Raw genomic sequence first — 14,770 nt, 5'->3', positions numbered from 1 at the left:
TAAGGATGTGATGAATGATATATTTGATGTATGAGATTGATCATGTTCTTGTAATAGGAATCAAGACTTGCATGTCGATGAGTATGACAACCGGCAGGAGCCATAGGAGTTGTCTTAATTTATTTATGACCTGTGTGTCAACTTATACGTCATGTAATTACTTTACTTTATCGCTAACCGTTAGCCATAGTAGTAGAAGTAATAGTTGACGAGACAACTTCATGCAGACACGATGATGGAGATCATGGTGTCATGCCGGTGATGATGATGATCATGGCACCCCAAAGATGGAGATCAAAAGGAGCAAAAATGATATTGGCCATATCATGTCACTATTTGATTGCATGTGATGTTTATCATGTTTTACATCTTATTTGCTTAGAACGACGGTAGCTTAAATAAGATGATCCCTCGCAATAATTTCAAGAAAGTGTTCCCCCTAACAGTGCACCGTTGCGAAGGTTCGTTATTTTGAAGCACCACGTGATGATCGGGTGTGATAGATTCTAACGTTCGAATACAACGGGTGTAAGCCAGATTTACACATGCAATACACTTAGGTTGACTTGATGAGCCTAGCATGTACAGACATGGCCTCGGAACACGGAAGACCGAAAGGTCAAACATGAGTCGTATAGAAGATACGATCAACATGAGGATGTTCACCGATGATGACTAGTCCGTCTCACATGATGATCGGACACGGCCTAGTTGACTCAGATCATGTATCACTTAGATGACTAGAGGGATGTCTATCCGAGTGGGAGTTCATTATATAATTTGATTAGATGAACTTATTTATCATGAACAATAGTCTAAGTTGTCTTTGCAAAAAGGGTTGTAGATCAATAGCTCGCGTTGTAGCTCCCTGTTTCAATACGTTCCTAGAGAAAGATTAAGTTGAAATATATTGTAAGCAATGATGCGGACTAGGTCCGTTGCCTGAGGAGTGTCCTCACTGCTACACAGAAGGCTTATGTCTTTGATGCACCGCTCGGTGTGCCAACCCCTCCAGCATCGTCTGTGGATGTTATGAACATCTGACAGATACGTCCTGATGACTACTTGATAGTTAAGTGCACCATACTTTACGGCTTAGAATCGGGATTCCAATGACGTTTTGAACGCCATAGAACATATGAGATGTTCCAAGAGCTAAAATTGGGATTTCAGGCTCATGCCCGTGTTGAGAGGTATGAGACCTCTAACATGTTCTTTGCCTACAAGATGGAGGAGAATAGATCAGCTAGTGAGCATGTGATCAGAATGTCTGGGTGCTGCAATCACTTGAATCAAGTGGGAGTTATACTTCCAGATAAGATAGTGATTGATAGAGTTCTCTAGTCACTATCACTAAGCTACTAGATCTTCGTGATGAACTATGACATGCAAGGGATGGAGATGATCCCGCAGCTGTTCGCGGTGCTTAAGACCGCAAAAGGTAGAAATCAAGAAGGAGCATCAAGTGTTGATGGTTTAACAAGACCACTGGTTTCAAGAAGGGCAAGGGCTAGAAGGGAAACTTCATGAATGGCAAACCAGTTGCCGCTCTAGTGAAGGAACCCAAGGTTGAACCCAAACCCGAGACTAAGTGCTTCTATTGTAAGGGGAACGGTCACTGGTAGCGGAACTACCCCAAATGCATGGTAGATAAGAAGCCTGGCAACTTCAACAAAGTATATACGTGTTATTAATGTGTACGTTACTAGTACTCCTGGTAGCACCTAGGTATTGGATACCGGTTTAGTTGCTATTATTGGTGACTTGAAGCAAAAGCTACGGACTAAACGGAGACTGGCTAAGGGCGAGGTGACGATGTGTGTTGGAAGCGTTTCCAAAGTTGATGAGATCACCATCGCACGCTCCATCTGCCTTCAGGATTAGTATTGAACCTAGATAAATGTTATCAGGTGTCTACGTTGAGCATGAATATGATTAGATCATGTTCATTGCAATACGGTTATTCATTTAAGTTAGAGAATAATGGTTATTTTGTTTACATGAATAATACCTTTCATGTTCATGCACCCTATGTGAATGGTTCATTGAATCTCGGTCGTGGTAATACACATATTCACGCCAAAAGATGTAGAGTTAATAATGATAGTACCACTTTCTTGTGGCACTGCCGCTTAGGTCATATTGGCGTAAGTTGCATGAAGAAACTCCATGTTGATGGATGTTTGGAGTCACTTGATTCTGAATCGCTTGACACATGCGAGCCTTGCCTCATGGGCAGGATGACTAAGACCCCGTTTTCAGGTACAATGAAACGGGCAAGTGACATGTTGGAAATCGTACATGCTGATGTGTGTGATCCAATAAGAATTGAGGCGTGCGGTGTACATCACTATTTTCTCATCTTCACTGACGATTTGAGTAGATATGGGTATATTTACTTAATAAAGCACAAGTCTGAAATGTTTGAAAAGTTCAAGCAATTTCAGAGTGAAGTAAAGAACCATCATAACAAGAAGATCAAATTCCTACGATCTGATCGATGGAGAATTACTGAGTTATGAGTTTGGCAATCACTTAACACATTGTGAAATTGTTTCACAGTTGACACCACCTAGAACACCACAGCGTAATGGCGTGTTCGGACGTCGTAATCGAACCTTATGAGATATGGTGCGATCTATGATGTCTCTTACCGATCTACCGCTATCATTTTGAGGTTATGCGTTATAGACAGCTACATTCACTTTAGATAGGGCACCATCTAAGTCCGTTGAGACAACGTCGTATGAACATTGGTTTGGCAAGAAACCAAAGTTGTCGTTTCTTAATATTTGGTGCCGCGATGCTTAAGGCTTCAGCCGAAAAAGCTCGAACCCAACGCGGACAAATACATCTTCATAGGATACCCAAAGGTAATAGTTGGGTATACCTTCTATCTCAGATCCGAGGGCAAAGTGTTTATCGCTAAGAATGGGTCCTTTCTCGAGAAGGAGTTTCTCTCGAAAGAATTGAGTGGGAGGAAGATAGAACTTGATGAGGTTGTTGAACCTCTACTTCAACCGGAAAGTGGTGCAACATAGAAAGATGTTTCTGTGGCGCCTACGTCGGTTGAAGAGGAAGTTAATGATAGTGATCATGAAGCTTCGGATCAAGTTGCTATCAAACCTCGTAGGTCGACAAGGATATGTACTACTCCTGAGTGGTACGGTGATCCTGTCTTAGATATCATGTTGGACAACAATGAACCTATGAGCTATGAAGAAGCGACGGTGGGCCCATATTCCGACAAATGGTTAGAAGCCATGAAATCCGAGATAGGATCCATGTATCAGAACAAAGCATGGACTTTGGTGGACTTGCCCGTTGATCGGCAAACCATTGAGATAAATGGATCTTTAAGAAGAAGACGGACGTGGACGGTAATGTTGCCGTCTATGAAGCTCGACTTGTGGCAAAGAGTCTTTTCACAAGTTCAAGGAGTTGACTACGATGAGATTTTCTCACCCGTAGCGATGTTTAGGTCCGTCGGAATCATGTTAGCATTAGCTGTATTTTTCGATTATGAAATCTGACAGATGGATGTCAAAACAAGTTTTCTTACCAGTTTTAGTAAGAAAAAGTTGTATGTGATACAATAAAGGTTTTGTCAATCCTAAGGATGCTAAAAGGTATGCTGGCTCCAGCGATCCTTCTATGGACTAGAGCAAGCATCTCAGAGTCGGAATATATGCTTTGATGGAGTGATCAAAGCTTTTAGGTTTATACAATGTTTGCTAGAAACTTGTATTTACAAGAAAGTGAGTGGGAGCACTACAACATTTCTGATAAGTATATGTGGATGACATATTGTTGATCTGAAATAATGTAGAATTTCTGGAAAGCATAAACGGTTGTTTGAAGAGTGATTTTCAAAGGAAGACCTGGATAAAGCTGCTTACATATTGGGCATCAAGATCTATAGAGATAGATCTAGACGCCTGATGATACTTTCAAAGAACGCACACCTTGACATGATTTTGAAGGAGTTCAAAATAGATCAGTCAAAGAAGGGATTCTTACCTGAGTTGTAAGGTGTGAAGTTGAGTAAGACTCAAAGCTTGACCACGACAGAAGAAAGAGGAAGGACGAAGGTCGTCCCCTATGCTTTTGTCATAGGCTCTATACGGTATGCCATGCTGAGTACCGCACCTGATTTGTGCCTTGCCACATGTCTGGCAAGAGGGTACAAAGGTGATCCAGGAGTGGATCACTGGACAGTGGTCAAAATTATCCTTAGAGGAATAAGGAAATATTTCTCGGTTATGGAAGTGATAAATAGGTCGACGTTAAGAGTTACGTCGATGCAAGCTTTAACACCTATCCAGATGACTATGAGTAGAAAAACCGGATATGTATAATGGAGCAACCATTTGGAATAGCTCCAAGTGGAATGTGGTAGCAGCATCTACGATATGACATAAAGTTTTGCGAAGTACATGCGGATCTGATTGTTGCAGAACCGTTGACTATAACCTCTCTCACAAGCATAACATGATCAAACCCAGAACTCATTGAGTGTTAATCACATAATGATGTGAACTGGATTATTGACTCTAGTAAACTCTTGGGTGTTAGTCACATGGCGATGTGACCTATGAGTGTTAATCACATAGCGATATGAACTAGATTATTGATTCTAGTGCAAGTGGGAGACTGTTGGAAATATGCCCTAGAGGCAATAATGAATTGGTTATTATTATATTTCCTTGTTCATGATAATCGTTTATTATCCATGCTAGAATTGTATTGATAGGAAACTCAGATACATGTGTGGATACATAGACAACACCATGTCCCTAGTAAGCCTCTAGTTGACTAGCTTGTTGATCAATAGATGGTTACGGTTTCCTGACCATGGACATTGGATGTCGTTGATAACGGGATCACATCATTAGGAGAATGATGTGATGGACAAGACCCAATCCTAAGCCTAGCACAAGATTGTGTACTTCGTATGCTAAAGCTTTTCTAATGTCAAGTATCATTTTCTTAGACCATGAGATTGTGCAACTCCCGGATGCCGTAGGAATGCTTTGGGTGTACCAAACGTCACAACGTAACTGGGTGGCTATAAAGGTGCACCACGGGTATCTCTGAAAGTGTCTGTTGGGTTAGCACGAATCGAGACCGAGATTTGTCACTCCGTGTAACGGAGAGGTATCTCTGGGCCCACTCGGTAGGACATCATCATAATGTGCACAATGTGACCAAGGAGTTGATCACGGGATGATGTGTTACGGAATGAGTAAAGAGACTTGCCGGTAATGAGATTGAACAAGGTATCGGGATACCGACGATCGAATCTCGGGCAAGTACTATACCGGTAGACAAAGGGAATTGTATACGGGATTGATTGAATCCTTGACATCATGGTTAATCCGATGAGATCATCGTGTAACATGTGGGAGCCAACATGGGTATCCAGATCCCGCTGTTGGTTATTGACCAGAGAGATGTCTCGGTCATGTCTGCATGATTCCCGAACCCGTAGGGTCTACACACTTAAGGTTCGATGACGCTAGGGTTATAGGGAAAGTATGTATGCGGTTACTGAATGTTCTTAGGAGTCCCGGATGAGATCCCGGATGTCACGAGGAGTTCCAGAATGGTCCGGAGGTAAAGATTGATATATAGGAAATGTGGATTTGGCCACCGGAAGTGTTCCGGGCATCACCGGTAATGTACCGGGACCACCAGAAGGGTTCCGGGGGTCCACCGGGAGGTGCCACCAGCCCCGGAGGCTTTCGTGGGCCAAGAGTGGGAAGGGACCAGCCCCTAGGTGGGCTGGGGCGCCTCCTACCAAGGCCCAAGGCGCCCTCAAGAGGAGAGGGGGAAAACCCTAGGGGCAGATGGGCCCTAATGCCCACCCTAGGTGCGCCCCCTCTCTCCCCCTTGGCCGCCACCCAGATGGGATCTGGGGGCTGCCGCCACCCCTAGGGAGGGAACCATAGGTGGGGGCGCAGCCCCTCCCCTCCCCCTATATATAGTGGAGGTTTTGTGGCTGCCCAAGACACGAGTCTCTCTCTCCTAAGGCGCAACCCTACCTCTCTGCCTCCTCGTCTCTCGTAGTGCTTGGCGAAGCCCTGCAGGAGCACCGCGCTCCTCCACCACCACCACATCGTCGTGCTGATGCTGGACGGAGTCTTCCCCAACCTCTCCCTCTCTCCTTGCTGGATCAAGGCATGGGAGACGTCATCGGGCTGCACGTGTGTTGAACGCGGAGGCGCCGTTGTTCGGCGCTTAGATCGGAATCGACCGTGATCTGAATCGCCACGAGTACGACTACCTCACCTGCGTTCTTGCAACGCTTGCGCTTAGCGATCTACAAGGGGATGTAGATGCACTCCCCTTCCCCTCATTGCTAGATTACTCCATAGATTGATCTTGGTGATGCGTAGAAAATTTTAAATTTCTGCTACGATCCCCAACAGTGGCATCATGAGCTAGGTCTATGCGTAGTTTCTATGTACAAGTAGAACACAAGTTGTTGTGGGCGTCGATTTTGTCAATTTACTTGCCGTTACTAGTCTTATCTTGATTCGGCGGCATCGTGGGATGAAGCGTCCCGGACCGACCTTACACGTACTCTTACGTGAGACAGGTTCCACCGACGGACATGCACTAGTTGCATAAGGTGGCTAGCGGGTGTCTGTCTCTCCTAGTTTAGTCGGATCGGATCTGATGAAAAAGGTCCTTATGAAGGGTAAATAGAAATTGGCATATCACGTTGTGGTTTTTGGCGTAGGTAAGAAACGTTCTTGCTAGAAACCTATAGCAGCCACGTAAAAACTTGCAACAACAATTAGAGGACGTCTAACTTTTTTTTGCAGCATATGTCGTGTGATGTGATATGGCCAAAAGGATGTTATGAATGATATATGTGATGTATGAGATTGATCATGTTCTTGTAATAGGAATCACGACTTGCATGTCGATGAGTATGACAACCGTCAGGAGTCATAGGAGTTGTCTTAATTTATTTATGACCTGCGTGTCAACTTATACGTCATGTAATTACTTTACTTTATCTCTAACCGTTAGCCATAGTAGTAGAAGTAATAGTTGACGAGACAACTTCATGAAGACACGATGATGGAGATCATGGTGTCATGCCGGTGACGACGATGATCATGGCACCCCAAAGATGGAGATCAAAAGGAGAAAAAATGATATTGGCCATATCATGTCACTATTTGATTGCATGTGATGTTTATCATGTTTTACATCTTATTTGCTTAGAACGATGGTAGCTTAAATAAGATGATCCCTCGCAATAATTTCAAGAAAGTGCTCCCCCTAACTGTGCACCGTTGCGAAGGTTCGTTGTTTCGAAGCACCACATGATGATCGGGTGTGATAGATTCTAACATTTGAATACAACGGGTGTAAGCCAGATTTACACATGCAATACACTTAGGTTGACTTGACGAGCCTAGCATGTACAGACATGGCCTTGGAACACGGAAGACCGAAAGGTCGAACATGAGTCGTATAGAAGATATGATCAACATGAGGATGTTCACCGATGATGACTAGTTCGTCTCACGTGATGATCGGACACGGCCTAGTTGACTCGGATCATGTATCACTTAGATGACTAGAGGGATGTCTATCTGAGTGGGAGTTCATTATATAATTAGATTAGATGAACTTATTTATCATGAACAATAGTCTAAGTTGTCTTTGCAAAAAGGATCGTAGATCAATAGCTCGCATTGTAGCTCCCTGTTTCAATACGTTCCTAGAGAAAGATTAAGTTGAAAGATATTGTAAGCAATGATGCGGACTAGGTCCGTTGCCTGAGGAGTGTCCTCACTGCTACACAGAAGGCTTATGTCTTTGATGCACCGCTCGGTGTGCCAACCCCTCCAGCATCGTCTGTGGATGTTATGAACATCTGACAGATACGTCCTGATGACTACTTGATAGTTAAGTGCACCATACTTTACGGCTTAGAATCGGGATTCCAATGACATTTTGAACGCCATAGAACATATGAGATGTTCCAAGAGCTGAAATTGGGATTTCAGGCTCATGCCCGTGTTGAGAGGTATGAGACCTCTGACAAGTTCTTTGCCTACAAGATGGAGGAGAATAGCTCAGCTAGTGAGCATGTGCTCAGAATGTCTGGGTGCTACAATCACTTGAATCAAGTGGGTGTTAAACTTCCAGATAAGATAGTGATTGATAGAGTTCTCTAGTCACTATCACTAAGCTACTAGATCTTCGTGATGAACTATGACATGCAAGGGATGGAGATGATCCCGCAGATGTTCGCGGTGCTTAAGACCGCAAAAGGTAGAAATCAAGAAGGAGCATCAAGTGTTGATGGTTTAACAAGACCATTGGTTTCAAGAAGGGCAAGGGCTAGAAGGGAAACTTCATGAATGGCAAACCAATTGCCGCTCCAGTGAAGGAACCCAAGGTTGAACCCAAACCCGAGACTAAGTGCTTCTATTGTAAGGGGAATGGTCACTGGTAGCGGAACTACCCCAAATGCATGGTAGATAAGAAGGCTGGCAACTTCAACAAAGTATATACATGTTATTAATGTGTACCTTACTAGTACTCCTGGTAGCACCTGGGTATTGGATACCGGTTCAGTTGCTATTATTGGTGACTTGAAGCAAAAGCTACGGACTAAACGGAGACTGTCTAAGGGCGAGGTGACGATGTGTGTTGGAAGTGTTTCCAAAGTTGATGAGATCACCATCGCACGCTCCATATGCCTTCGGGATTAGTATTGAACCTAGATAAATGTTATCAGGTGTCTACGTTGAGCATGAATATGATTATATCATGTTCATTGCAATACGGTTATTCATTGAAGTTAGAGAATAATGGTTATTTTGTTTACATGAATAATACCTTTCATGGTCATGCACCCTATGTGAATGGTTCATTGAATCTCGGTCGTGGTAATACACATATTCACGCCGAAAGATGTAGAGTTAATAATGATAGTACCACTTTCTTGTGGCACTGCCACTTAGGTCATATTGGTGTAAGATGCATGAAGAAACTCCATGTCGATGGATGTTTGGAGTCACTTGATTTTGAATCGCTTGACACATGCGAGCCATGCCTCATGGGCAGGATGACTAAGACCCCGTTTTCAGGTACAATGAAATGTGCAAGTGACTTGTTGGAAATCGTACATGCTGATGTGTGTGATCCAATAAGAATTGAGGCGTGCGGTGGACATCGCTATTTTCTCATCTTCACTGACGATTTGAGTAGATATGGGTATATTTACTTAATGATGCACAAGTCTGAAATGTTTGAAAAGTTCAAGCAATTTCAGAGTGAAGTTAAGAACCATCATAACAAGAAGATCAAATTCCTACGATCTGATCGATGGAGAATTTCCGAGTTATGAGTTTGGCAATCACTTAACACATTGTGAAATTGTTTCATAGTTGACACCACCTGGAACACCACAGCGTAATGGCGTGTCCGGATGTCGTAATCAAACCTTATGAGATATGGTGCGATCTATGATGTCTCTTACCGATCTACCGCTATCATTTTGAGGTTATGCGTTATAGACAGCTGCATTCACTTTAGATAGGGCACCATCTAAGTCCGTTGATACGACGTCGTATGAACATTGGTTTGGCAAGAAACCAAAGTTGTCGTTTATTAATATTTGGTGCTGCGATGCTTAAGGCTTCAGCCGAAAACGCTCGAATCCAAAGCGAACAAATACATCTTCATAGGATACCCAAAGGTAATAGTTGGGTATACCTTCTATCTCAGATCCGAGGGAAAAGTGTTTGTCGCTAAGAACGGGTCCTTTCTCGAGGAGTTTCTCTCGAAAGAATTAAGTGGGAGGAAGATAGAACTTGATGAGGTTGTTGAACCTCTACTTCAACCGGAAAGTGGTGCAACATAGAAAGATGTTTCTGTGGCGCCTACGTCGGTTGAAGAGGAAGTTAATGATAGTGATCATGAAGCTTCGGATCAAGTTGCTATCAAACCTCGTAGGTCGACAAGGATATGTACTACTCCTAAGTGGTACGGTGATCCTGTCTTAGATATCATGTTGGATAACAATGAACCTACAAGCTATGAAGAAGCGACGGTGGGCCCATATTTCGACAAATGGTTAGAAGCCATGAAATCCGAGATATGATCCATGTATCAGAACAAAGCATGGACTTTGGTGGACTTGCCCGTTGATCGGCAAGCCATTCAGATAAATGGATCTTTAAGAAGAAGAAGGACGTGGACGGTAATGTTAACGTCTATGAAGCTCGACTTGTGCAAAGAGTCTTTTCAGAAGTTCAAGGAGTTGACTACGATGAGATTTTCTCACCCGTAGCGATGTTTAGGTCCGTCGGAATCATGTTAGCATTAGCTGTATTTTTCAATTATGAAATCTGAAAGATGGATGTCAAAACAAGTTTTCTTACCAGTTTTCGTAAGAAAAAGTTGTATGTGATACAATAAAGGTTTTGTCAATCCTAAGGATGCTAAAAGGTATGCTGGCTCCAGTGATCCTTCTATGGACTAGAGCAAGCATCTCGGAGTCGGAATATATGCTTTGATGGAGTGTTCAAAGCTTTTAGGTTTATACAATGTTTGCTAGAAACTTGTATTTACAAGAAAGTGAGTGGGAGCACTACAAAATTTCTGATAAGTATATGTGGATGACATATTGTTGATCTGAAATAATGTAGAATTTCTGGAAAGCATAAACGGTTGTTTGAAGAGTGATTTTCAAAGGAAGACCTGGATAAAGCTGCTTACATATTGGGCATCAAGATCTATAGAGATAGATCTAGACGCCTGATGATACTTTCAAAGAACGCACACCTTGACATGATTTTGAAGGAGTTCAAAATAGATCAGTCAAAGAAGGGATTCTTACCTGAGTTGTAAGGTGTGAAGTTGAGTAAGACTCAAAGCTTGACCACGACAGAAGAAAGAGGAAGGACGAAGGTCGTCCCCTATGCTTTTGTCATAGGCTCTATACGGTATGCCATGCTGAGTACCGCACCTGATTTGTGCCTTGCCACATGTCTGGCAAGAGGGTACAAAGGTGATCCAGGAGTGGATCACTGGACAGTGGTCAAAATTATCCTTAGAGGAATAAGGAAATATTTCTCGGTTATGGACGTGATAAAGAGTTCGACGTTAAGAGTTACGTCGATGCAAGCTTTAACACCTATCCGGATGACTATGAGTAGAAAAACTGGATATGTATAATGGAGCAACCATTTGGAATAGCTCCAAGTGGAACGTGGTAGCAGCATCTATGATATGACATAAAGTTTTGCGAAGTACATGCGGATCTGATTATTGCAGACCCGTTGACTATAACCTCTCTCATGAGCATAACATGATCAAACCCAGAACTCATTGAGTGTTAATCACATAATGATGTGAACTGGATTATTGACTCTAGTAAACTCTCGGGTGTTAGTCACATGGCGATGTGACCTATGAGTGTCAATCACATAGCGATATGAACTAGATTATTGACTCTAGTGCAAGTGGGAGACTGTTGGAAATATGCCCTAGAGGCAATAATAAATTGGTTATTATTATATTTCCTTGTTCATGATAATCGTTTATTATCCATGCTAGAATTGTATTGATAGGAAACTCAGATACATGTGTGGATACATAGAAAACACCATGTCCCTAGTAAGCCTCTAGTTGACTAGCTCGTTGATCAATAGATGGTTACGGTTTCCTGACCATGGACATTGGATGTCGTTGATAATGGGATCACATCATTAGGAGAATGATGTGATGGACAAGACCCAATCCTAAGCCTAGCACAAGATCGTGTACTTCGTATGCTAAAGCTTTTCTAATGTCAAGTATCATTTCCTTAGACCATGAGATTGTGCAACTCCCGGATGCCGTAGGAACGCTTTGGGTGTACCAAACATCACAACATAACTGGGTGGCTATAAAGGTGCACTACGGGTATCTTCGAAAGTGTCTGTTGGGTTAGCACGAATCGAGATTGGGATTTGTCACTTCGTGTAACGGAGAGGTATCTCTGGGCCCACTCGGTAGGACATCATCATAATGTGCACAATGTGACCAAGGAGTTGATCACGGGATGATGTGTTACGGAACGAGTAAAGAGACTTGCCGGTAACGAGATTGAACAAGGTATCGGGATACCGACGATCGAATCTCGGGCAAGTACTATACCGGTAGACAAAGGTAATTGTATACGGGATTGATTGAATCCTTGACATCATGGTTAATCCGATGAGATCATCGTGTAACATGTGGGAGCCAACATGGGTATCCAGATCCCGCTATTGGTTATTGACCAGAGAGATGTCTCGGTCATGTCTGCATGATTCCCGAACCCGTAGGGTCTACACACTTAAGGTTCGATGACGCTAGGGTTATAGGGAAAGTATGTATGCGGTTACTGAATGTTGTTAGGAGTCCCAGATGAGATCCCGGATGTCACGAGGAGTTCCGGAATGGTCCGGAGGTAAAGATTGATATATATGAAATGTGGATTTGGCCACCGGAAGTGTTCCGGGCATCACCGGTAATGTACCGGGACCACCGGAAGGGTTCCGGGGGTCCACCGGGAGGTGCCACCAGCCCCGGAGGCTTTCGTTGGCCAAGAGGGAAGGGAACAGCCCCTAGGTAGGCTGGGGCGCCTCCCACCAAGGCTCAAGGCGCCCTCAAGAGGAGAGGGGGCAAACCCTAGGGGCAGATGGGCCCTAAGGCCCACCCTAGGTGCGCCCCCCTCTCTCCCCCTTGGCCGCCACCCCTTGGGAGGGAACCCTAGGTGGGGGCGCAGCCCCTCCCCTCCCCCTATATATAGTGGAGGTTTTGTGGCTGCCCAATACACGAGTCTCTCTCTCCCAAGGCGCATCCCTACCTATCTCCCTCCTCGTCTCTCGTAGTGCTTGGCGAAGCCCTGCAGGAGCACCGCGCTCCTCCACCACCACCACGCCGTCGTGCTGCTGCTGGACGGAGTCTTCCCCAACCTCTCCCTCTCTCCTTGCTGGATCAAGGCATGGGAGACGTCACCGGGCTGCACGTGTGTTGAACGCGGAGGCGCCATTGTTCGGCGCTTAGATCGGAATCGACCGCGATCTAAATCGCCACGAGTACGACTACCTCATCCGCGTTCTTGCAACACTTCCGCTTAGCGATCTACAAGGGTATGTAGATGCACTCCCCTTCCCCTCGTTGCTAGATTACTCCATAGATTGATCTTGGTGATGCGTAGAAAATTTTAAATTTCTGCTACGATCCCCAACAATAACATGGGCCTTTAATAGGCCGAAAGTGAGATTGGGCCCTGATTGTGCCAAATAACCCACTGGTCATTAGCAGGCCATAATGTATCTCAGCTTGTGGTGGCCCATTTACAATGCGGATCGTTCACACGCCGAAATTCAGACGGGCTGTAAATGCACCGACCTACTACACTAGCCTTTAACAGGCCGGAAGTTCAGTCGGGCTTGATTAGTATCAGTTTTATATGGGCTGTTAATAGGCCCGATGTGATGTCGGGCCACATATGGCCCATCGATTTCGTCCGACGTTAACAGGCCGAAAATCACAACAGGCTGGAAGTGGCCCAAATCTACAGTGGGCCTCTAACAGGCCGAATGTCAAACATGGCCGAATATGACCCATATCCTTCACGATCGTTTATGGGCCAAAAGTTTCAATGGCCAATAAATGGGCCCAAATGAAGCAGGACCTTTAATAAGCCGGAAACACACCGGGCCGTAATTCGTCCCAAGCGGACTATTAACGGGCCAGAAGTGACCATGGGCCGCGATGATGACAAGTTTAGAACGGGCCGTTGATGGGCCGATTTGACAATAGCCGTACGGGCCTTAACTTTGAATGGACCATCTACAAGCAGGCTGTTAATGGGCTAGCCCGCTAATTTTAAATGGGCCAACATTTTTAACCTAAATGGGCCACTGTTGGGCCTTGCCACATGTTGACGTATCATAGGCGGCTCCTGTCCATTGGGCGGTCGACATCTGTCCTTTTTGGGTGGTGACACGTGGTTGCTATAGCCAATGATAATTTTACACATGGAAAATCCTCACTGGTCCCAGTTGTTAACGGGTTATCGGATCCAAACCAGAACCCGATAGCTTAACGGCTACCCATTACGGTGGATGCCACGTGTCGGTCACCCTTGACGAAAGCACTTCTATGATGCGTGATTTATCATCATGGAAGTGGACACTTCGGTGATGATAATTTTCGTAATGTCATGGAACACTTATATGACATCACAGGTATGACTATCTTGATTCTGTCATAAAATCGTCATGGATGTACATGCATGACAAAAAACATGACCTACTGTGACAAACACGTATCATCATGGAAGTGTATTTTTTTGTAGTGATGGGACCTTTTCCTTTCCTCTAATGGGTATACACATATTTTGGTTGTTGTTGATTATGTTACTAAGTGGGTAGAAGCTATTCCAACTAGTAGTGCTGATCACAACACCTCTATTAAAATGCTTAAGGAAGTTATTTTCCCAAGGTTTGGAGTCCCTAGATATTTAATGACTGATGGTGGTTCACACTTTATTCATGGTGCTTTTTGTAAAATGCTTGCTAAGTATAATGTTAACCATAGAATTGTATCATCTTATCATCCTCGGTCTAGTGGTCAAGTTGAACTTAGCAATAGAGAAATAAAAATAATTTTACAAAAAAATTTCAATAGGTCCCAAAAGAATTGGTCTAAGAAACTAGATGATGCACTTTGGGCTTATAGAATAGCATATAAAAATCCT

Source organism: Triticum urartu, chromosome 3A, assembly GCF_056163025.1.
Source record: "Triticum urartu cultivar PI428250 chromosome 3A, HENAU_Tu73, whole genome shotgun sequence".
NCBI classification, from domain to species: Eukaryota; Viridiplantae; Streptophyta; class Magnoliopsida; order Poales; family Poaceae; genus Triticum; species Triticum urartu.
Note: the sequence above shows the minus strand (reverse complement) of the source record.